Source organism: Bombina bombina, chromosome 2 (assembly GCF_027579735.1).
Source record: "Bombina bombina isolate aBomBom1 chromosome 2, aBomBom1.pri, whole genome shotgun sequence".
Classification (NCBI taxonomy): Eukaryota; Metazoa; Chordata; class Amphibia; order Anura; family Bombinatoridae; genus Bombina; species Bombina bombina.
In genome coordinates, this window is record NC_069500.1 from 1,260,802,092 (window position 1) to 1,260,827,273 (window position 25,182).

The window sequence follows — 25,182 nt, forward strand, 5'->3', positions numbered from 1 at the left end:
AACAGAAAGACATTTGAGACACTATTGGAACAGACCCGAATATCTCCATAGAGCTCTTCTTGTTGATGTTGTAGAAAATGAGAGTTAACTGTGTTAAATGTGCTGAATATTGAGTGTAGATTATATGTATATACACACACATATATATATATATATATATATATCTAAAACTGTTTATCTAAAAAGTGTATTTTGTTTTAATGATACCATTTCCAAAAAAAAATGTCTACTTGCCCTGTAAATGATAAAGAAGTTCCAATCTTGATAAATAACACGCACACATTAAAGGGACAGTACACTGTAAAAATTTTTTTCCATTAATGTATTTTAAATGACTTGTTATACCAACTGCAGAGTATAAAATATTTGAGAAATTCCATTTTCCATGCTTATTTGTGTATATGAAGTAGCTGATTTTGTGCTTTGAAACCACAGCCTATTACACTGAGTTGAACTTAAAGGTGATATCAGATCTCATTATGTTCTAAGTTTGTGTAAACAGACTTGCTCCCTTATCTTTTATTTGGCTGGAACACCAAAGCTCAAAACATAGAGAGAACAATGGAAAATGATCATTTTATTACTTAACTATCCTGCATCCCACTGAGAGTGTAATCTCTTCTGCTGGCTGTGTATACTTAGGCTATTCAATAGCCTATACTCCAGTATTAATTTGTTCAGTGTAGGTGGCGATACCTAAATGCTGAAATAGGAGTAAAGGAGCTACTTGTAACCAATTTAATACACTCTAGCAGGTTAAAAGGATCATTGGGAATAATTTAAAGGGGAGACATTTTTTGGGTGAACTGTCCCTTTAACTGTCAGCTATTCTATACTTCTATTAGCTTTAAGCTTTCTGCTATCTCCTTATGAAACAGACAAATATGCTATTTGCATTGTTTGCAATCAGATGAAACTTCCAACAGTATTCATTAATTACTGAGTATTTCTTAATATAGATTCAGTACACAGACATAATTTTAATATTCCCTTAATTTGATTAGAGTGAACCTACTTATAACATTTACCCTACCCTAACATTTGGGAACTGGAAAGCTCAGAGTAGAGTCTGGGTTATCCAGAGAACATTTGGTTGGTACTTGATTTTTGCATTCGTCACCAGTACTTAGTGCCAAGGCGGGGTTGAGCAGTAATGAGCATGGCTCTTCATGCATAGGGGTGGGAAGTAGGCTGACCCAGAACATGAGTTCCAATAGGGGTAATTTGCTGCATATTTTTATTTTAAATAAGTGCACTTCTGCTTGATTCTGATATTTACTAGTTATTAGCATTAAATACCCTTATATGTGAGAGTGCATATAAATAGAGTTCAAAAGTTAATGTTTATGAATATAAACCCAGAAGTGTAATTTAGAATGAAAAGCATTATATATGATGCACTGAGTTTCAGGAATCTCTATGCTTTCCAAGACAAAAAGGTCTTGAAGATATAGATAGAAGCATTGCGTTGGTGTGAATAGTTGTGTGTCATCTGTATACAAGTGCTATTTTAAGGCAAAAGGTTTCACATATTCACTAAGAGAGGGTAAAAATAGAGAAAAGTGGAAGCGTCTTAGTCCTAAGCTTTGATCTACATCAACAAAAAGATCAAAAGGAGTATAAAAAAGTTAGCAATGGCAACACTAAAGCACTGATGAGTATTAGAAAGTAACTAGAGAGCTTTTACCAAACTCAATGCAATGCACAGAATCAAAGGATTTTCCAATATGTAGGATATCACAAAAAATAATAACTTAGCTGTATACCATAAAAATCGTCCAAAAAGAGGTAAAAGGAATATTAAACAGTATGAGATTGTAATATAAAAAAGTTAAATTATGTGTCATTAAAAAACATTGCAATATACTTTCATTATATATTTTGTCCCATTTTCCTGTTATTAAACTATGAAAAACATAAATTTTCTAAATTCGACTGAGTTTCAATAAAGTTATGGGTGCCACAATGTTTGATATTTATGTGTACGTGTTTGTATGTATATGTAAGTGCTGATTTGTCTGTTTTTAGTCTCTGCCAGCACATTTTAGCGTTGACCATAAATTACACTGTAGCATTCCTGTATTTACCAGTTCTACTGTTGGTATATTTCACTAGACAGCAAATACATTATTCTTGAAAAAGTTAATTATCACAATTATTAGAAGAAGAAAATAGTTTCTTCTAAAAGTATACAATCATTTCAGTGCAAGTCACCATTCTGATAATAATAATTTTTTAAAAAATGTGATTCTTACAAAGCTTTGCAAATCATGAAAAGACTCCAAAAAAACATAATTGTCAATTAAAATGCTATACCCCAGTAACTTATTTAAGGAACATAAAATGTAAGACTTTAATCCCCATAAAATGTTAAATGCACATTCATTATTTATTAGACCCAATTTTCCTGTAATTTAACTAAGAAAATTGAAAATTGTCCACTGCCCCAGATAATGTATCTTGCAGAATTTATAATCATGAACTGGCAACATTCTACACAGTGGTTGCATGATCAGTGCAGGAGCTTATTTATCTTTTCCTAACTTGTCCAACAAGCATGTCCCTGTATTGTAAAGCAGTGAAATTTTAGCCAAAATGACATTTTAAAATTATTTTAAAACACATATTTTGCGTGCAAACCTTTAAATAATAAAAATACTTTAATGTCCCTTTAACTTTACTGCTTTAAATTCCAGACATATGAAACAGCACAGTCTGGTGTCAGGATCGACTGACTCACAATTTCCATTCTGTGCCATATGTTTAAAAGCTGTGTTACAGGCATAATTTTCTTATTTTGATTGATGCCACATAGCATTCCATGATAGCAAATATATTTTATTTATTTATTTTTGTTTTTGTGACCAGATTCACACCTCTACCTAAAAATAATTCTATCAGAGGTACTCTTGAAAAGGAACCTGAACTATGAGAGTGATTGGAAATTTGGGGGAAACTGTAGCTTAGATATATTCCTTACCACATTATTTAAAGAAGGCTATTGACAGCTAGTTTCTTAGCATATTTAGGGCCAAATTACAAGTGGAGCGCTAAATATTGCTTTTTAGAAAGCGATATTTGCGCTCCACTTTGTAATACCAGCACACGCTACAAGTTTGGTGCAATTCAAAAGTGACCTCACGTTCACATTGCATGGGAGCCTTATTCTGATGCCAGCAGAGTTGGAATCAGAACCTCATGCAGCGAAAGGGTAAGTTGTGCAGCGATGGGCAACATTTTTTAAATATATATGTATATGATTATATACATACTGTAAATATTTATGTGTTAATATGTGTAGCTTTTCACACCACAACTGCTCAGGGTGCATTTAAAGAAACAATAGCTAATGTCCAGAGAAAGCACTCACCGGGTCTGTACAACTTAATAAATCACTGTACTGTACTGTGAATAAACCATGATTTATTAAGTTGTACAGACCTGGTGAGTGCTTTCTATGGACGTTAATTTTATATATATATCATTATCTGGTAACACACAGTTCCCATAGCCGCAATGTAAAGCCCCTTTTTTTAGTGCCAACTCCAACCAATTTTATAGACCTAAAATTGCCTAGTGCAGTTTTTTTTTTTTTTTTTATTTTTATTTTGTTACAAAACAAAGAAAAAAGAAATAATTACAGAAGATAAAAGTATGTTCACCTTCATAAATATTACATTCACAAAACCTTATAAAGGATTACGTGTTCTGATATAATGGGATCAAACCACTTAGTCTAACTCTTTTTATAGAGTCCTCTAATATAAAGATATTATGACGTATAAACTTACTTTCTCTACAAAGACCTTTAATCTAGCAAACCTAAATAGGGTAGGACAAACTAAACTGAACGACACCGACAAAGAGAAAAAAAAAGTGTAGGGGAACCCCCTAAAACTATTTCCCCTCTCTCTCCATCCAACTACTCCTATTTTTTACAGCTAGCCTGTCCTTTGCCAGTTTTAGTTAGTTTTATGTGGGAATTCGTCTCAGTAGAAACGTATCGACTGAAAAACATGTTCTTTTTAAGATTTTAAGTAAGAATATTCCTCAAGTATCCAAAGCTCATTAATTCTTGAGAATATTAACTCTTTATCAGGGACACATGTTTTCTTTCACTTCCTTGCTATTATGGATTTCATACCATTTAATACGAACATTATAAGTTTGGCTCTAAGTTTACATATACCTTTAATAGGCTTATTTAATAGAGCAGTATATATATCTAGTTGTAAATCCTCTTTACCACTAATCTCCTGAATGCATTTAGATATTACACCCCATGAGTTTTTAATCATGGGACAATCCCACCATACATGTTTCATGCTACCTACCAGGGGTGGACTGATCAACAGGGCAAATAGGACCTGGACCTAGGGCCCAGCATGTAGGGGGGCCCACAAATGGCATCTCCATGGCTCCTGGGGTGCTGCTTAAGCTGGGCCTGACAGCTGCTCTATCAGTAACTAAGCAGGTGAGGGCCCTGGCCCTTAATGTAGGTTTTGTTTCTCAGGGGGTCCTAGAGTGTGGGGGGCCTTATAGGGGGTCTGTCACTGTGAGGGCCATGGAGTATGGGGTCTGGTCCTGGATGTTTGGGGTTATGTCTCTGGCCCTTGACATTGGGGGGCTTGGTGGGAACAGGGCTACCATGTTCATTTGCATACATTTGAATACACATGGGCCAGTGTGAGACAGTGGGGGCCCTGTCCTAATTTTTGCCCGGGGCCCTGATTGGTCTCAGTCCACCCCTGCTACCTACCAAGCCACACCCTCTACAACACTGGTTGGAAGCGTTAGGATAAATACTGTGTAGTCTGGCTGGGTCAGGTACCATCTAGTAAGAATTTTATAATTTAACTCTTGCAAATTAGGGGAGGATGATGAACTGGCAGTCCTATAAAATATCTGTAGCCAATCTGTATCTTCAAATCCTTTTCCAATTTTTGTATATATATATATATATATATATATATATATATATATATATATATATAATTTTTAATGTCCTCTGGTATAGTTAAAAGTTTATAACTAAATGAGATATTGCCCTTCAAGGGAGTTTCCGTCTGACAGGCTTTTTCAAAGGTTGTTAGTTCTCTTACTAAATTTACCTTTTCTGGGTGAATTTGCAAATAATCATGTAATTGCATATTTTTCAGCCATTTTGAATATATCCCATCCCCAAGATTCTTTAGCTCCTGTTGTGGCTTAAGTTTTTCATTTATAATAAAATTGTTCAATGATACTGTTTGGCATAATTTTTGCTAACTAAGACGATTATGTGTGAGGCCCCCTTGAAACTCAGCGTTAATAATAATCGGCAATAATGGGGAAGGGATAGTTAAAATATTGGGATGCTCTGATATAATTGTGTTCCATTGTTTAAAAATGTGATTAATCATCGGGAATTTTTTTATACTTAAGGGCCTCCCTTCTGCTAATGTCCAAATTATTTTATTTAATGGTTGCTGCGCCACTAAATTATTTTCTAAAGATATCCAAGCTTTATTCGTATAATTAATGTGCCAATCTAATATTTTTTGAAGTGTTATAGCTCTATAATAGTTCCTAATGTCTGGGACCCCCAGACCACCATTTTTCCTTGACATATATAAAATAGAAACTTTAATTCTGGGTTTTGTATGGTTCCAGATAAAGGAATTAATCATTCTTTGAAGATTGTCACAGTAAGTACATGAAAGTCTAATGGGTACTGTCTGGAGTATATATAAAATTTGAAGAAGAATGTTCATTTTTATAGTATGTATTCGACCTAGCCATGATAAGGATTTAGATTGCCAAGCTTTAAGATCTCTTTGAAGGTCATTAAATAATTTGAGGTAATTTTCAGAAAAGAGTTGATTATCCTCTGACGACAGATATACCCCCAGGTATTTTAAAGAGGTCTCTTTCCAAGTATAAGAACTATATAATTTACATTCCTGGTCTTCCCTAGATGACATTGAGATCTTAATAGCTTCCAATTTATTCTTATTAATATGAAAATTTGAGTACCTCCCAAACTCCTGTAAAACAGGGTCTAGGTTGTGTATGGATCTAACTGGGGCCGTTATCGTAAGTAGTACATCGTTGACATATAATGATATTTTGTACTGCTGCTCCCCTATTTTTAACCCTTTAATATTTGTGTTATAACGTATTTTAGCTGCTAGAATCTCCATGGCAGTTTTTTTTTAATTAAAGAAAATAAATTAGATTTTGAGGGCATTTGTGGCACTTTTAGAAATCTAATTGGTTAATTTTCTGAATGCAATTTGTAATGGCTGGTTAATTATCGCGTTCCAGGGAAATATCTAACCCATTATTACTTTAGAAATAGGCTAATAAATGTTTAAAAAAATAATAATAATAATACACTACAGACCATTGACCATTCAACACAATAGATTTGCATAATCAACAAATGCAAGATAACAAGACAATGCAATAGTTTAGTTAGTCTGAACTTCAAATGAGCAGTAGATTTTTTTCCTGACAAATTTAAAAGTTATGTCTATTTCCACTCCCCCCTGTACCATGTGACAGCCATCAGCCAATCACAGATGCATACACGTACAATGTGACAGTCATCAGCCAACCCCAAATGCATAAACGCTTGTTCTGTGAATTTTTGTACATGCTCAGTAGGAGCTGGTGACTCAGAAAGTTTAAATATAAAAAGACTGTGCACATTTTGTTAATGGAAGTAAATTGGAAAGTTGATTAAAATTGCATGCTCTATCTGAATAATGAAAGTTTCATTTTGACTTGAGTGTCCCTTTAAGACTTTGAATCTAGTATGTTGACATAATTATATATTTGGATGGTAATACACCATAATAGATATATTTGGAAAAATAGGGGAAAATTATATTTAACTGTGTTATACTTGTTAGCAATGTGGATAACTATGATCAGTAACACAAGCTTTCTAAAAGGCAAGCATTTATCTCCAAATGTATGATAGATGCTTTTAAAAGCTCTAGAATGAATTATAATTGTACAGAAAAAGATAATTACTTGAGTAGCATTCAAGAATTGCTTGAGTGCTGTTTATAGTAAATAAGGTATTATTTAGTATTGCAGTCGGTAATTGCCATCTTCACCAGGCATTATACATAGGAGGCTGTACTAGCTTCTTAGATTCTCATTTGCAATTTATCTTCTTGCAAATTGGACATGGCACAGATATAAACATTTGGCTGGTGAAAGGGGCATAAATATGTAAAATTACTACTGACCCAATCTCTCTCCAAAATGGCAAACTGTATTTGTAAGTATATTTTAACAGTTGCCTGGATACTCTTTTTTTTTTTTGCATGGTTAGAATGAGCAAGTGCAGAGGAATACAACAAATATTTTTGCATTTAAACAAATTTATTTATGAGCCTTCTGTTTTTCATTTAAAGACACATGAAACACATATTTATATAGGTTTGTTTTTTTGTCAGAGAATTATGCAGCTAATACCATAAAAACTCCTTGTTTTTTGTTGTTGTTTTTTTAATAATCTTTTATTGAGAACCTTAAAATACATACGATAGCATAATGAAATACGAACAATAATATACAGGTGCAACTGACATTATGGCACTGATGTAATTTGTACAAAGTTATACAATCAGTCATATATTGCACAATAAACACGTAAAGTATCATATGGTCAGATACGTTTAGGAACTCATGTTTTACTATACTAGTCAGAAAAAGCTTATTAACCAATGGCTAATACACTGGTCCTTTATGAACCAACTGATACAGGCAGTATTACTCCTATGAGTGTGATATCCATAACAATAAAACAATCAATACTTAATAATATAATATAATAGTGTTTAATATGGTCAAACATTGATCATAGGGTATATTGCCTAAGCCACCATTATTTACAGCCTCCTTATGTAGGTCATCTTCACTTAGAGAGAGAGAAAAAAAAGGGTATAGAGGAGGAAGAAAGGGTGGGGAAGGGAGTTTTAGGTCTTGGCTGGCCTGAATAACTGGTACTGGCCATATGGTGATTACCCGGTTAAAGTTACACCTGTGTAAGTAGGAAGGGTTTCGGACCACCAAGTCTACTAAGTCGACTTCCTGTAAGAGTCCCACACTCGCCAGATGTTATAATAGAGCTCCAAGTTGCCTGTAAGTTTGGACGTGTACATTTCCATGTCTCTGATAAACTCAACAATATCTATAATTTTAGATAAAGAAGGAGCTGTCGGCTGCTTCCAATCTCTTGCTATTGCCAACTTTGTGGCCATTAATATGTAGATCAATAAGGTTCTATTTATAATTGTAAGTCTTGAGGTCCCATGGTGGAGAAGTCCTAGTGTTGGCCCCATAGGCATGTTGATATTTAGGTAGTGAAGTATATTGAAAACTGATCTCCAGAGGCTTTTAATCTTGGGGCATTCCCAACAGATATGTATTGGCGAGCCCAATTTCCCACAACCCCTCCAGCACATAGGAGAGGACTTATAATATCGATATAATACAGTAGGGACAAGGTGCCAGCGAACAGTAATTTTATATTATAATTCCCATAGGGTTGCGCAGTGAAGGGTCTTTTTAGCAACCACCAGCTCCCTGACCCACATGGTTGCATCTGAGGCGGAATGTAGTTCTCTTTCCCAGGCTGAATACTGGTTGAGTTTGGTAGGTACCGGCAAGGTAGTCAAGATACGGTAATGGAAGGAGATGGAGCCTGTAAGAGGTCTACCCAACATCCATCTGTTTTCCCAAGAGCTTTGAGATCTAGGGCTATTTGCCTTCATACCCCATGATGACAGAAGGTTAATAACTCAAAGAGTCTGGTAACTCAAACAACTCCTTTGCAGTTGCAAAATCTAATAACTTGAGTGATATGTAGTCTAGCTCTTAGGTAAGGAGGAATCCATGGGAGATTGGACAGCACCATCCCTTTAGGTAGCCAATCTTGTTCTACTTCCTGCCAACAGAAGCTGGTTGCCGGCATGGACCAGCCCATCAACTGAGAAAGTCTAGCTGCATCATAGTATGATACAATGCTTGGATAGGATAGTCCTCCTCTATCTATAGGTTTTTGCACAACTATTGCGTTAATACGCAGTCTCTTGCCCATCCATACATATGCCGAGATAAAACTTTGAAGTTTATTTAAAATAGGTCTGGGAACTGTATAAGGTATGCACTGGAACAGGTAGGTAAGTTTGGGCAGAAATGCCATTTTGACTGCAGCTATCCTACCCGTCCAAGAGAGTTCTCTACATTCCCAACCCTGCAGGATTGCTGCAAATTCTGCTAGCCATTCAGTGAAATTTGCTGAGATGACTATGCTCAAATCCGGGCTCAGGAAGACACCCAAATGTTTAATTAATTTGTGGGACAACTGAAAAGGATATTTACGTTGTAATGTAATAAGAGTCTGAGGAGGAACATGAAGGCACAATACTTCCATTTTAGTGAGATTAAGTTTATACATGCTATGTTGGCTATAAGTATTTATACTCTCTAAGACAGCCGTCATAGAGACTACTGGGTTTGTCAAGAGAAGGGTGACATCATCCGCGAACAACGCAATTTTATGCTGGGAGTGTCCAAACTGCATTCCAGAGATGTCAGGGTTAATCCTGATAGCCTGAGCCAAAGGCTCTATTGCCAGGGCGAACAGGAGAGGAGACAGGGGAAACCCCTGTCTCGTTCCATTAGTGATTTTGAAATAGTCAGAGCTAAAGCCCACCCCACAAACCTTTGCTGTTGGACTAGAGTACAATGCTTGCACTGCTGTAATATATTGCTTTGGAATATTAAATATCTTTAAAGCTTCCCATAAGAAGTCCCAAGTGATCCTGTCAAACGCCTTTTCGGCATCCAGCGACAAGGCCAAGAATGGGACCCTCCGCCTATTGGTGTCATGCAAAATCGCTAGTATTCGTCGGGTGTTGTCTGGACCCTCCCTACCTGGAACAAATCCCACTTGGTCTTTGTGTATGAGTGTGGGGATTACTGTCGCAAGTCTGTTAGCTAGTATTTTTGAATTGTTTTTAACGTCCACATAAATAAGCAAAATGGGCCTGTAATTCTGACATAGCTGAGGGTCCTTCCCATGTTTAAGGATCGTTATTATCTCGGCCTCTAAGAACTCTCCAAGAGCTTTCCCAGATCTGGCCCATTTATTAAAAGTTTTTAGAAGAACAGGGCTTATTATCTCTGCTAACAGTTTATAAAACTGTCCCGTAAACCCACCTGGGCCCTGAGCTTTGCTAGTTTTGAGTTGTCGAATTCCCTTTTTAATTTCCTCCAAAGTAAGGGGTGAGTAGAGGAATTGATTTTGAGAGTCATCAAGAGTCGGGAGTCGTAGCGAGGACAGGTAGGATCCAGCAGTCTGTGTAGTAGTCTTATGATGCTCAATGTTGTATAATGATGAATAGTATTGACGGAATGACTTTCCTATGTGTGTAGGCATGGTTAACACTTGATCATCTACCTTTATGGAGGCTATATGATGCTGGGCTAACCTATGACATAGCTTAGATGCCTAAAGTGCATTAGCTTTGTTGCTAAACATATAGAATACTCGCCTAAGTTTAGTCAGCATGATTTGAGTTCTGTGGAGCTCCTGCCGCCGTATATCAGCTTGAATCTGCTCAAGCCACAAGGTTTCCTCTTGGGTAGGGTTTGTCTTCTGTATAGAGGCGGCTGCCCTATATATACAGGTCAGTTCAGCAAGTGATCTCCCCGAATTCCTTCGGGCTAAAGCGGTTTGTTTCATACACAGACCTCTAGTGAAGGCTTTAAAAGATGCCCACACATATTGTACAGGGCTGTCCCCTATATCATTAAAATCGAGAAACTCCTTGGTCTGTGCCCTGAATTTCTGAAGGGATACTGGGTCTTTAAGAGGCCAATCACTGAACCGCCATTTTGGTCTAGTTCTGGCTACGCTTAAACTGAGGGAGACTAACACCGGGTCATGGTCTGACCAGGCTGCTAGTTCTATAGTCGCTCTATGTATAGTGTCTAGAGTCTCTGGCTCGGTAAAGAAATAATCCAATCTGGAGAAGGATTTGTGTGGATTAGAATAAAATGTGAAGTCTCTTTCTCCAGAGTGCATAGCCCTCCATACATCGTATAAACCATAGAGCGACATAAGTGATCTAAATGCCATAGCCAAGATGCTGGTGGAGTGGACATGAGTACAGTCTTTAATCCCCTTTTTGTCTATGAAGCGATCCCAAACCATATTAAAGTCCCCCCCAATACCAGCGTACCCTGCTTGAGCCTAAGCGCTAATAAACGTTTACCAGTGTGTATATATGATTGTTAAGCTTACATATTACTATGATGTATCTAGCTTCTAAATCTTGTTCCACATGTAATGTTTCAACAGCAATATCATCCTTTATTAAGATAGCTACACCTCTTGCTTTACTAGTGTATGAGGATCTATGAAGTGTAGAGAAGTATTTAAAAGTATAACTTGCATCTAGTTTCCAGTGTGTCTCTTGGATAAATGCTACGTTCTGGTATGCCTCAGATTGGCGAGAAAGAGGCTTCTTTTGGTGGGAGTATTTAAACACTGGACATTATGGGTAAGAAAGGAAAGGGCCATGATTATATGTATGTAGTATATGAGGGAATGAGAAGAGAGGAAGAGAAGACAAAAAAAGAGGGAGAAAAAAAAACCTCTCTAAATGAAAAAGACTGTAGTTAACTTATCAACTGTAAAACCAGGAGGAATGTCAAATATCTAGAGATGGCAATATATCAATAGCTTTATTTCAGACCACCTAAAGCACAACCAGTGGGTAAGCACCGCTTTACAGAATTTATGTAGCAAGAGGCTACAATGTACCCCTATGTTATAATGCACAGTTACGCAAAAGACCACATCATTGAAGGGGTAAGCAACGGAAGGGGCAAGGACAAAGGAGGAGAGGAGGGTTGGGGGGTATAGGGAATTGGAAAGGGAGGAAAGGAGGAGGAGAGGGGAGGGAAGGGGAGGAGAGGGAAGAGGAGGCAGTGGAGGAGCAAAGTTATATAGAGAAATAGGTCAGTGAAGTTCTTCCCTAGTTCTCCTAGTACCAATACTGATCTCAGTCTAAGGTTACTCGTGCTAAAATAGGTGGGAAGGCTGAGAGATGAGGATAATCAAAGTGAATTAGATGTCATCGTATTAGTGACAAGCTACTAGAAGTTAGGGTCAGAGTATAAATTCTTTACTAGAGAGAAGGGGAATTAAAGGTATTTTAGGTAAGACCTCTTTAGGGTCAAATAAGGACATTAAGGTAAGTTTAGGGGCAGGGGGGAAGCGGGTGGGTTAACCCCCGGCCATGTACTACTGGGAAAAAATGGAAGTATGTTAAAGAGCTTGGTATAGAATCTGAATTTCAACAGATAGGGAGACAACTCCACAGACTAACAGGTATGAATATACATCAGAAAGGCAAACAAAACATAGCAAACTGTTATCAAGAACTGTCACAAATGAATGCAGTGTTTATCATCCCATAAGAGTAAAAAAAAAACTCTCCCATAGGACTACAAACTTCTAAGATGCATGACATGCACACCAATGCCACGCAAGTAAAGGTCTGTCATCAGTGCCGTGTAACACGCCCGGAGAGCAGGGGCGAGGTCCCACAGTTGTCATGAACCCATGCTCCCCCCACGCATTACAACACCATCAACGAGAGGCATAGACTTGACACCGTTATGGACAGTGAAAATACAAATTACATATACTGTTATCTATAGTACAAACATTTCTAATCAGGAGCCAGAGCTCTCTGTCTGGAGAAAAGTCTCTGTGAAGAGGTCAACCCTGAAGTATTCAGTCTCGTGCCTGCAAAAAAAAGAGAGAGCAACTATACACAATAAAAGCAAGAAAAGGATACTGTTATCTGGGTGTTTGCCTATTAGGGTCTTTTCTCTTGGGACCAGTCTCTGAGCGACCAACAAGAGGGGTCCATTCGGGAGCCCCCGCGCTTAGTTTTTTTAAACCAGCGTAATCTCTTGGGGTGGAAATAGAGGGCTGTTGTAGATTAGGGTTTTCCAAAAGGTCCATCCCTTGTTGTAGAGAAGAGATCACATAAGATTTACCATTATGTTGGAAAAAAAGCTTTACTGGGAAGCCCCAACGATACTTGATAGCTTGGGATCTCAAACATTGTGTGATAGGATGGAACGATCTCCGTTTCGCCAGTGTATGTGAGGAGAGATCCGGAAAAAGTTGAATCATCTGATATGGTTCAGGTAATTATTTGTTAACAAAGGCAGCTCGGAGAATCTTCTCCTTGAACGTAAAATAATGCAAACGGATAATGACATCCCTTGGTTGGTCCGCATTAGCCTTGCGTGGCCTGAGCGCTCTGTGTGCTCTATCTTTGATTGCATCCTGGGTAGTGGAGGAGCCCTATAAGGCTTTTAAGAGCTCCGAGAGGAAGTCTGGGAGGTCAGGTGGCATGATGTTCTCTGGAATCCCTCTTATGCGAAAGTTGTTTCTTCTTGAGCGGTCTTAAAGATCAGCCAATTTTGTCTCTAATTCAGACATTTGCTCCACCAGGTTCTGAGTATATGACAGTAAATTATTGTGGTCAGTCTCTAAATCCTCATGTTTACGCTCCAGTGTATCAGTTCTCTCACCCAGAGATGCAATATCTCTTTTAAGATCCACCACAGACACCCTGATATCCTGTTTGAGTGAGGCGTGATGGGAATCCATCTTAGCTGAGAGAGAGTTAATCAGCTCAATGAGTGAGACCTCATTGTTTGAGCACCCACTGTTCTGTGAACCGGTAGATCCCACTGCACCTAGAGGGGTGGGTGAGTTTCTAGAATCATCATCTGAGAAATCTCTGTCAGTTTGAGGTTTACCACCAAAGTGGTCCACAGCAGTTCTCTTTGGCCCATCTTGAGGTCTCGACTTCTTTCTCTGTGAATGTGCCATTTATGTATATAGTCCCCTAGGCTGAAAAGAGTAATTCAAAATCAGGATAGATATGGCTGAATATGCGCTGTATGGCCTGTACTCAAAGTCCTCAAATCGGCACATATAGAGAAGCTCTATGCAAATGGTAGAAGCCGGGGGGCCCACCTACTCCATATGAAGGATTAGTGTGCCATTCCTGCGGTGCAGCCCAGACTCACCTACTTTCTGCTAATATAAAGAGGGCAGTGATGAATTACTTTTCTTTGGCCAGCGGTATAGTGTAAATCTCAACTCTCCAGGGGAAGTGTCTCCTGTTGACGAAGTGGGGAAAAGGTATTGAGGATATGACCCATCTGTAAGCCACAGGTGGGAAATGGAGGAGAGTGGAGGAAAATGCAGATAGCCCAAATAAAGTAGAGACGTAACTGGCTGAGATATAGAGCAAAAGTGTAATGCAGGAGTGACTGTAGCTGAGCCAATAACCTGTTAGAGGTAGTGGGTATACTGATAGTTAGTTAGGTTATAACCTCTCTGACACACTAGGCTCAGGTGATTTAATCAAGTGGCAAAAAGGTGGATAGGGAGGCTCACTTCAGACAGACATATTGGTACAACAGCCTTTATGGATCTGATCTTTAAACATAGCAACAGTCCCAAATTTCAGAGGAGTGTGAACAGTATTAGTACCGGAGCTTAAGATTATTTCCCTGGATGATTGCTAGCTCAGTTAAAATGAGTCTGTTTAAGAAACTCCCCTAGAGGCTCAGGTCCAGGAAAAAGCACTTTGATAGCCGTTATAGATTTTTAGGGCCTGTGACACTGTTGCAGAAAAGGTAGGATAATAGTTCCATATATAACCCTCTAGTGTCTTAGCAGGGTAATCTCAGTGACCCTAGTGTTCCCTTAACATCCGACAGTCTCTGCTATCTCTCCCATATAGTATGCCTCTTCACTTACTTGTGAAGTAGTGTCAGTATTCTGCTGCACCGTTCTGGGGCTAAGAAGCAAAGATAGCGGATTTCAGCGTTTTTTCAATATGTCCCCAAACAGACTCCCTGCAGAGGCAAACATAGCCAGAGGGCCATCCGGAAAAAAAACTGAGAGCTTCCCCCAAACTAGCGTAGTGTAGAAGAGGTCTTCTATTGTCTGGTGTCAAGCGGGTAACTAGCAGGCAGTAGTGGCGGGCTCCTGTATCATGGGGATCTTACCAGAGGCAGGGACAACTCAATCCGGACCCGTCAAGATCTTCTCTTCATCTGATGCCAGACTTGGGTATTGCGCTAGTGTAGGTCTCTCTCCAGAGCTCCGCCAGACAGCATGAAGATTAGGAGTCACTTGTCAGTATCTAGTCACAAGTGCTGCTCTCGGGAGGGTAGGCTCCTCTCCGGCCCCTCTGTAATAGTTGGGATGTAATCTACAGCAGATATCTTCTCTTCTCAGTATGTAGAGAATAACTCCCTGTCACTCCGGAGCAGAGCCCCGACCCTTCGGAGTGTAGATTGTCAGCCGAAGTTTGTATAGCCGGTTCTAGGTCCCAGTGAGAGGCCACTTATCAGGTATGAAAGAATCTTTCTAGGTTTGTCCCCTAGATATCTGTAGTAACCCAAGCGCCAAATAAATCCTATAGACTCCTCAAGGACACAATAATATGGATAAAACTTAGTTTAAAGATATATAATACTGGGTTTGTGATCAGAGCACTGAACACAAACGTCCTCTCGGCTCGGCAGTTGGCTCCGCTACCCCAGAAAAAATCCTTGTTTTATGTATATTTACCTCTGAGATTGGAAGGTAGAATAATAAACATATACTGTAATTATAAACATATCAGAGACTAATATGTACATAATTGAGAAGTATGAGGAGAAAACTAAGACAGTGAGAACATTTAATTACGTGTATTATTAATAATTATAAAACAATAATATTAACTGAGAATTAGAGATATATTTGTGTAAAATGGATAGGCAGAAATGAAGTGACTGACAATTTATGACAAAGGGGATGAGAGGAAATAATAAAAAAAAACAGGGACAAAAATGGTAGCTATTAACACTGAATATGCTACATAATGCACAATGGTAGACAAACATATTGAAGGGGTTTTGCATAGGGTATATCCCTTGACTACTGTGGATTTGCTTTTTTTTCTGTAAATTACCTCAGCAAACTTTCGGCTAGATCACGAGTTTTGTCAGTAAGGCTGTGCGGTGCTAACAAGCCTTTTTTTCTTACCGCTCCCTTAAGACAACGCTGGTATTAGGAGTTTTCTTTAAGCCGGCGTTAGCCTCAGAAAAGTTAGCGTTGAGCAAAATTTAGCTCCACATCTCACCTCGATACCAGCGTTGCTTACGGTAGCGGTAAGCTGGCAAAACGTGCTTGTGCAAGATTTCCCCATAGGAAACAATGGGGCGGAGCTGGGTGAAAAAAAAAAACTAACACCTGCAAAAAAGCAGCGTTCAGCTCCTAACGCAGCCCCATTGTTTCCTATGGGGAAAGAAAAGTTATGTCTACACCTAACACCCTAACATGAACCCCGAGTCTAAACACGCTAATCTTACACTTATCAACCCCTAATCTGCCACCCCCGACATCGTCGCCACCTGTATTATACTATTAACCCATAATCTGCCGCTCCGGACTCCGCCGCCACCTAAATTACACTAATGAACCCCGAATCTGCTGCCCCTAACATCGCCAAACCCTACATTATATTTATTAACCCCTAATCTGCCCCCCCACGTCACTGACACCTACCTACATTAATTAACCACTAATCTTCCGACCCCAACGTCGCTGCTACTATAATAAATGTATTAACCCCTAAACCTAAGTCTAACCCTAACCCCCCCAATTTAAATATAATTTAAGTTAGACGAAATTAATTTAACATAATTAAATAAATTAATCCTATTTAAAACTAAATACTTACCGATAAAATAAACCCTAAGCTAGCTACAATATAACTAATAGTTACATTTGTCTCTAGCTTAGGATTTATTTTTATTTTACAGGCAACTTTGTATTTATTTTAGCTAGGTACAATAGTTATTAAATAGTTATTAACTATTTAATAACTACCTAGCTAAAATAAGAACAAAAAAACCTGTAAAATAAACCCTAACCTAAGTTACAATTACACCTAACACTACACTATAATTAAACTAATTACCTAAACTAACTACAATTAATTACAATTAAATTAAATTAAATAAATTATGAAAAGAAAAAAAGAACACTAAATTACAGAAAAGAAAAAAAGAATTACAAGAATTTTAAACTAATTACACCTAATCTAATCCCCCTAATAAAATAAAAAAGCCCCCCAAAATAATAAAATTTCCCTACCCTATACTAAATTACAAATAGCCCTTAAAAGGGCCTTTTACGGGGCATTGCCCCAAAGTAATCAGCTCTTTTACCTGTAAAAAAAATACAATACTCCCCAACATTACAACCCACCACCCACATACCCTTACTCTAAAACCCACCCAATTCCCTCTTAAAAAACCTAACACTAACCCCCTGAAGATCACCCTACCTTGAGCCGTCTTCACCCAGCCGGGCACAAGTGGTCCTCCAGAGGATCCAAAGTCTTCATCCGATCGGGGCAGAAGAGGTCCTCCAGACGGCAGAAGGCTTCATCCAGGCTGCATCTTCTATATTCATCCTTCCTGAGCGGAGCGGGTCGATCTTCAATCCAGCTGATGTGGAGCATCCTCTTCAAATGAAGTCCTAACGCAGAATGAAGGTTCCTTTAAATGACGTCATCCAAGATGGCTTCCCTTCAATTCCAATTGGCTGATGGAATCCTATTAGCCAATCGGAATTAAGGTAGGAGAAATCCTATTGGCTGATGTAATCCAATCAGCCAATAGGATTGACCTCACATTCTATTGGCTGTTCCAATCAGCCAATAGAATGCAAGGTCAATCCTATTGGCTGATAGTAATAATAACTATTTAATAACTATTGTACCTAGCTAAAATAAATATAAAGTTGCCTGTAAAATAAAAATAAATCCTAAGCTAGATACAAATGTAACTATTAGTTATATTGTAGCTAGTTTAGGGTTTATTTTATCGGTAAGTATTTAGTTTTAAAGGGACAGTCTAGGCCAAAATAAACTTTTATGTTTCAGATAGGGCATGTAATTTTAAACCAATTTACTTTTTATCACCAATTTTGCTTTGTTCTCTTGATATTCTTAGTTGAAAGCTTAACCTAGGAGGTTCATATGCTAATGTCTTAGACCTTGAAGGCCACCTCTTTTCAGAAAGCATTTTAACAGTTTTTCACCACTAGAGGGTGTTAGTTCACATATTTCATATAGATAACACTGTGCTCATGCACGTGAAGTTATCTGGGAGCAGGCACTGATTGGCTAAACTGCAAGTCTGTCAAAAGAACTGAAATAAAGGGGCAGTTTGCAGAGGTTTAGATACAAGATAATCACAGAGGTTAAAAGTATATTATTATAACTGTGTTGGTTATGCAAAACTGGGAAATGGGTAATAAAGGGATTTCTATCTTTTAAAACAATAACAATTTTGGTGTAGACTGTCCCTTTAAATAGGATTAATTTATTTAATTATGTTAAATTAATTTTGTATAATTTAAATTATATTTAAATTAGGGGGGTTAGGGTTAGGGTTAGAGTTAGTTTTAGGGGTTAATAAATTTATTATAGTAGCAGCGACGTTGGGGTCGGAAGATTAGGGGTTAATTAATGTAGGTAGGTGTCGGCGACATTGGGGGGCAGATTAGGGGTTAATAAAATTTAACTAGTGCTTGGGAGGCGGGAGTGCGGCGGTTTAGGGGTTAATACATTTATTAAAGTGGCGATGTCCGGTTGGCAGATTAGGGGTTAATAATTGTAGGTAGGTGGCAGCGACGTTGGGGGTGGCAGATTAGGGGTTAATAAATATAATGTAGGTGTCGGCGATGTTAGGGCAGCAGATTAGGGGTTCATAGGTATAATGTAGGTGGCGGCGATGTCCGGTCGGCAAATTAGGGGTTAAAAATGTTTTATTTTAGTGTTTTCGATGTGGGGGGGCCTCGGTTTAGGGGTTAATAGGTAGTTTATGGGTGTTAGTGTACTTTTTAGCACTTTAGTTAAGAGCTTTATGTTCCGGCGTTAGCCCATAAAACTCTTAACTACTGACTTTTAAATGCGGTCGAAGTCTGGACAGGAGAGGGTCTACGGCTCACTTCTTCCAAGACTCGTAATACCGGCGTTAGGCAAATCCCATTAAAAAGATAGGATACGCAATTGACGTAAGGGGATTTATGGGGCTCTAAGCCAAATAAAGACAAACTTTTTTACTGAATCTGTGATATTGTCTTTTCATATTGGGAAGGAGCCGGTAACCTGCAATATACACTGTGAGTAGATATTCACCTTTGTATGGTGTATTGTCTGATATTTCAGCACCACTATTTTGCACCTAGAGTTATACAACCGAGGAAGGAAAGGAAAGGAAGATACCAACGACTGATACAAGCTGAACCAGCGCCTCCAGCTAGCACACCTGTTCCTTTAAAATAAATGGTAAGAGCGTGCATGCGTGCGTGTGTGTATGTGTGTGTGTGTGTATGTGTGTGTATGTGTGTGTATATGTGTGTATGTGTGTGTATGTGTGTGTATGTGTGTGTGTATGTGTGTGTATGTGTGTGTATATGTGTGTATGTGTGTGTATGTGTGTGTATGTGTGTGTGTGCTCTTATAAATAACCAGGCACCATTCATTGTGTAAAAAACACCCTTTTTATTACATTGATATTATGTTTTTGCTTATATTCTCAAAGGTGTTGAATCTTAATTATAACTAGAAATTATAATTTGGAGGGTTATGTTTTTTGGCATCTTTGAAAAAAGTTACAGTTCAGTAGTTATTACATTTATTTTGAATATACAGTAGCACAAGTTTAAAAAAATGTGCCTGTATATTACAGAATGAAACATTATTGCATAAACTATATAAACGATCAATCTATTTATTATAATAATTAAAAAATAAAGAAATAATAAAGTTATTACGCTTCTTCTGATTACTAAAATGTATTGAATAGATAAAGCTTTTAACGCTTATTGTCTGTGTGTATATATATGTATGTATATATAAGTCCATTGAGCCAGGCTTTTACTTTGAACTAAAGTAAAATTACTTGTCAACAATTCAGGTAGTGATTACTTGTACGGTGTGCCTAACATTAAGCATACTGACAGATTAGACATTTAAGTGATGGCACTGGCTGTGCAGCAGATTACTGCACAATGTAGATTTAATCTCCTCAATGTCTTGATAGTCCTTACCTAAAGATTGTGAAGTTTCATGAGTCTGACCTGCTCAGGGCAAACGGGGGTATAATAAATTACTTGCTAAGTAGCTTTAACAAGACAGTCAAAGAGATCAGGCTTCTGTACTCACTCTCACAAATGACCACATTCTGGAGAATGACAACAAAATTTACCAACTCTATCAATTATATTTAGTTTGAAAGCTCTTTAATTGAGAAGAGAGGACAAACACATGAGGTTTTCCCAATCTGGAAATGCAGAGTATATTATTTATTGTGCAGTGTGTTTATAAACTTCAAGTTTATTACAGGTAAAGAAAAAGAAAATGAAGTAGCAGGAATCAGCAGAAAACTACTTTATAAATGGTTTATATTATGATATAAAGAATTCTACATCTCTCAGTGTAGCCTCTGTTATGCCATTAGTACTGAGTGCACTTTGTTATTGGTATTTAGAAGGGCATTGAGGGCATTGAGGGCATTTTTATTTGCTATTATCATGAATCCCCAATCAGATCATTTTGTCTTTATCTTCACAGGTCTGAGCAAACTATTTATTAAACTGAACAAAATATTTATTCTCAGTGTTGATCCGCATTACCTTTAACTAGCCATTCATCTTAAAACTGTGTGAACTTGCATCCCGTTGTTTATTTTAGATTGTTTAAAGAAATCAATCGCTGTTGTTGCTGAATGAAAGCTATTAAAGTTCTACAGAGATATACCTGGGCTTTACTGCCAATACTGGACAAAAAGGTACACAAACACAAAGCACGCCTTACGGTGTTGTGTAATAACCTTAGTACTTTAGCCAAACAATACTAACTAAGATTCCAATTACTTCTCAGAAAAGATCAACCCCTTCTTAACATTAAAGTGATATGTAACCCAAAATGTTTGTTTTAGGATTTAGATAGAGCTTGCAATTTTAAACAATTTTCTAATTTACTTCTATTGTCAAAATGTCTTCATTCTCTTGATATCTTTTGTTGAAAAGCAGGGACTTCAGCTTAGCAGCCGGCACACTTTGATTACGGCAACAGAACTAGTATTTAAGCTCACTCACTCTAGCATGAAACGCTCATGCAATGCTACTGCAAGATGTCTTTGATAATCTAATTTTGTTAATTTCATTTTATCTACTTACTTTATAAGGTAATGGAAGTGCATTTTTACAATCATGACTTTATATTAGGTGAATCTATTCTTTAGCATTTAAGCTTATAAGCCCACTTGTCCTGCATACTACATATTATTTTTTGACTTATATCAGTTGGTGGCTCATTGGCAGGGCGTATACCACTTCATAATTGTTTATATTTGTAGTTATCTTTTTTTAAGTTGTACCATTGCATAATACATCTATGTTCTAACACTGCAGAATATGTAGACACTAAGCAAATACATCAAATAATAATAATAATTATAATCATAATAATAACAATAATTGTCAATTTCATGTTATGCTTCGCTCAAGCTACTTGACTTGTTTTTGTATTTCAAATAATATAAAAAAAAAATATAAAAAAAAAAAAACAGAGTTATGCAGTAATAGGACTCTGATCTAATGAAGTATTTTTACATCATCAGTAATAATAACTGTGATGTATTTTTACCTGAGCGGTAAATTCATTAAAGCCATTAACACAATATTGTATTTCAATTATTTTAATAGTCTTACCAAATCTCAGAGAGTAAAAATCAATTATCATAATAATGTACCATCAAATGTATTTTTCATGGGTTAAACGACACTGCACAGAACATTGAAACTCATACAGTTCTATTCCTTATGTTTATAGTGTTGACAGATTTCATAATCTCACAGGACTTTTCTTCATGTATAAACATGACCTGTGAGGTTTGAAAACATCAGTTCAGTATAACTTCATCCACAAAGAATTCTCTTAATGGACATTCAAATGAATAGCTCTTAACAAGCAATGATGTCTTTCACACTTTACTTAATACACCAGTAAGATCATAATGAGTGATAATCGCTAGCGCATGTTTGTGAACCTACTGCTAAAGAGCTGGAAGCCCATAGATCTGAAGATACAGAACTGCAACTTTTCAATTTCAATATGTGACACTTATGCAAACTCAAGTTCATGGGATGTGATTTAGTGCTTTATGGTGGATATTCTATTATTGCATTAATACTGTATCAACAATTTATATCTGTGCAATCTAATATAAAATGGTTCAGATGTATGATTTAGTAGACACACAAAAGTATAATTATCCTAAAACTAATTTAAAGGGACAGTGTGGCGCACCTACAGTTTGGCGCAACTGAAATGAGTTTTAGCATAATTATACTTTTATCATCAAATTTGCTTTGTTTTCTTGGTAATCTTTAATGAAAGATAAACCTAGGTAGGCTCATATGCTAATTTATAAGTCGTTGACTGCCTTTTATTTTAGTGCATTTTGAAAAAAAAATTCAGTAAGACACTGCTAGTTCATAAGTGTCACATAGATAACATTGTGCTCACTCCCGTAGTTATTTATGAGTCGGCACTGATTGTCTAAAATGCAAGTCTGTCAAAAGAACTGAGATAAGGGGGCAGTCTGTGCAGACTTAGATACAAGGTAATCACAGAGGTAAAAAGTGCATTAATCTAACAGTTTTGGTTATGCAAAACTGGGGAATAAATGTTTTTTGAACAATAAAAATTCTGGAGTAGACTGTCCCTTTAACAGCCAACCCAATAGAAAACAGAGGAATAGACTGCTAATAAATCACGCCTCCTTTACATATTAATGTAGATCTATCTATCTGATATCCCATTTTAATTTTGAGTGTCATCAAATCAGTGGCATAACAAGATTAAATAGCTACACAGGTAATATTGCCACACAATCGGAGCATATGCCATATAGATAGATATATAGAGAAATAAATAGAAAGACCGATAGATAGATTTTAGATAGATAGATACACATTTAAGAAGACTTTACATTATAAAACTATAGGAGATAGAATGGCATTAATATACCAGACAAAAAAAATATCCACAATGCAATGCTTCTTCCTTCAGTTCCTTTCAACACCAAAAACACTTCTGAAGAAACTGTATTAAACTCAGTTATAATAGTATCAGTGACAACATTTTACTGGAATTATATTTTGAATTTGAAGTAATGTATTTATGAACCTGATTTCATATTGACTAAAAATGTTTAATATAACTAGAACTTACATTAGGACTTCATATCTGTTTTCAGTTATGTTACAAGCATAATAATATCATGTGCGCTTGTAGCAGCCGTAGGCCATTAAAACTTATCTTTGCACCAACAATGTTTACATTTAAAGCCAAGCTGAATTATCAGGTGCTAAAACCATTCTATTGTATGTAAGTAATTAGGCTCAGAAGACATATAATATGTAAAGACAATGTATGTTTTGTTTTACCCTGATTTACGCTACAGGAGCAGCTGTAATGCAATAGGATCTGCAGATTGGATAATATTAGGTCTATGCATTAAGAAAATGCAAGTATCAACATTGAATGTTTGAAAAAGAATAGCTAGAAACCAGGCAGAAAATAACTAGAGCATTTTACTTGCTTTTTCCGTACTAATGTGCACTAGCAGGAGGCTTCACTATTGATTTAAATTGCTTTCCCCGTATTTGCTTTTAAAGTTGATTAATCCAGTCTTTTAATATATGTGCAATGGACATTTTACTTAGAAAAATTGCAAGGCTCCAGTGTGTTTGTCCCTAGGGCCACTCTAAAAATGAGAAAAAGGATCTCCGAGGTCATTTCCTTCATCAAATGAAAATAAAACAGAAACATTGTTAACTGGTAAAATATGCTTCTCTAAAAGGGCTTTGATCTTAGTCTATCTGCTAAAGTGAAATGTGAAATGCTTTTAGGCTATACATACACTACCAGAGCAATCCCTGGAATTCCAGCAAACACAAATTGCATGTGCCTTTGTATTTAAAAGTAAATTTTGTTTGTCTCAGTGAGGCTGAGACTATTTATGCATAATAGCAAATAAACAGATTAATGAAGATAAACTAGGGGAAATGTTTCGCTATTTAGATTTTTGACAGCAGCATATGCTTGAATGAGAAAAGAAGCTGTTTATGCTCCTAAAATAACAGAAGTTTTTGGTTTACTGCTAAATATGTGTACACAAAGAGCAATGGAACTTGAAGTTAAAGGGACAGTGTACACCAATTTTCATTTAACTGCATGTAATAGACACTACTATAAAGTATAATATGCACAGATACTGATCTAAAAATCCAGTATAAAACCGTTTAAAAACTTAGAAGCTCCCAGTTTAGAACTGTTAAAAAGGTTAGCTGGAACACCCACTGCAAGTGGCTCTATTGCGAAAAAAAGCAGCCAATCCCCCCTCCCTCTTCCTCTGCATATGAAAAACATAATTTATGTAAGAACTTACCTGATAAATTCATTTCTTTCATATTAGCAAGAGTCCATGAGCTAGTGACGTATGGGATATACATTCCTACCAGGAGGGGCAAAGTTTCCCAAACCTTAAAATGCCTATAAATACACCCCTCACCACACCCACAAATCAGTTTAACGAATAGCCAAGAAGTGGGGTGATAAGAAAAAAGTGCGAAAGCATATAAAATAAGGAATTGGAATAATTGTGCTTTATACAAAAAAACACAACCACCACAAAAAGGGTGGGCCTCATGGACTCTTGCTAATATGAAAGAAATGAATTTATCAGGCAAGTTCTTACATAAATTATGTTTTCTTTCATGTAATTAGCAAGAGTCCATGAGCTAGTGACGTATGGGATAATGACTACCCAAGATGTGGATCTTTCCACGCAAGAGTCACTAGAGAGGGAGGGATAAAATAAAGACAGCCAATTCCTGCTGAAAATAATCCACACCCAAAATAAAGTTTAATGAAAACATAAGGAGAAGATTCAAACTGAAACCACTGCCTGGAGTACTTTTCTACCAAAAACTGCTTCAGA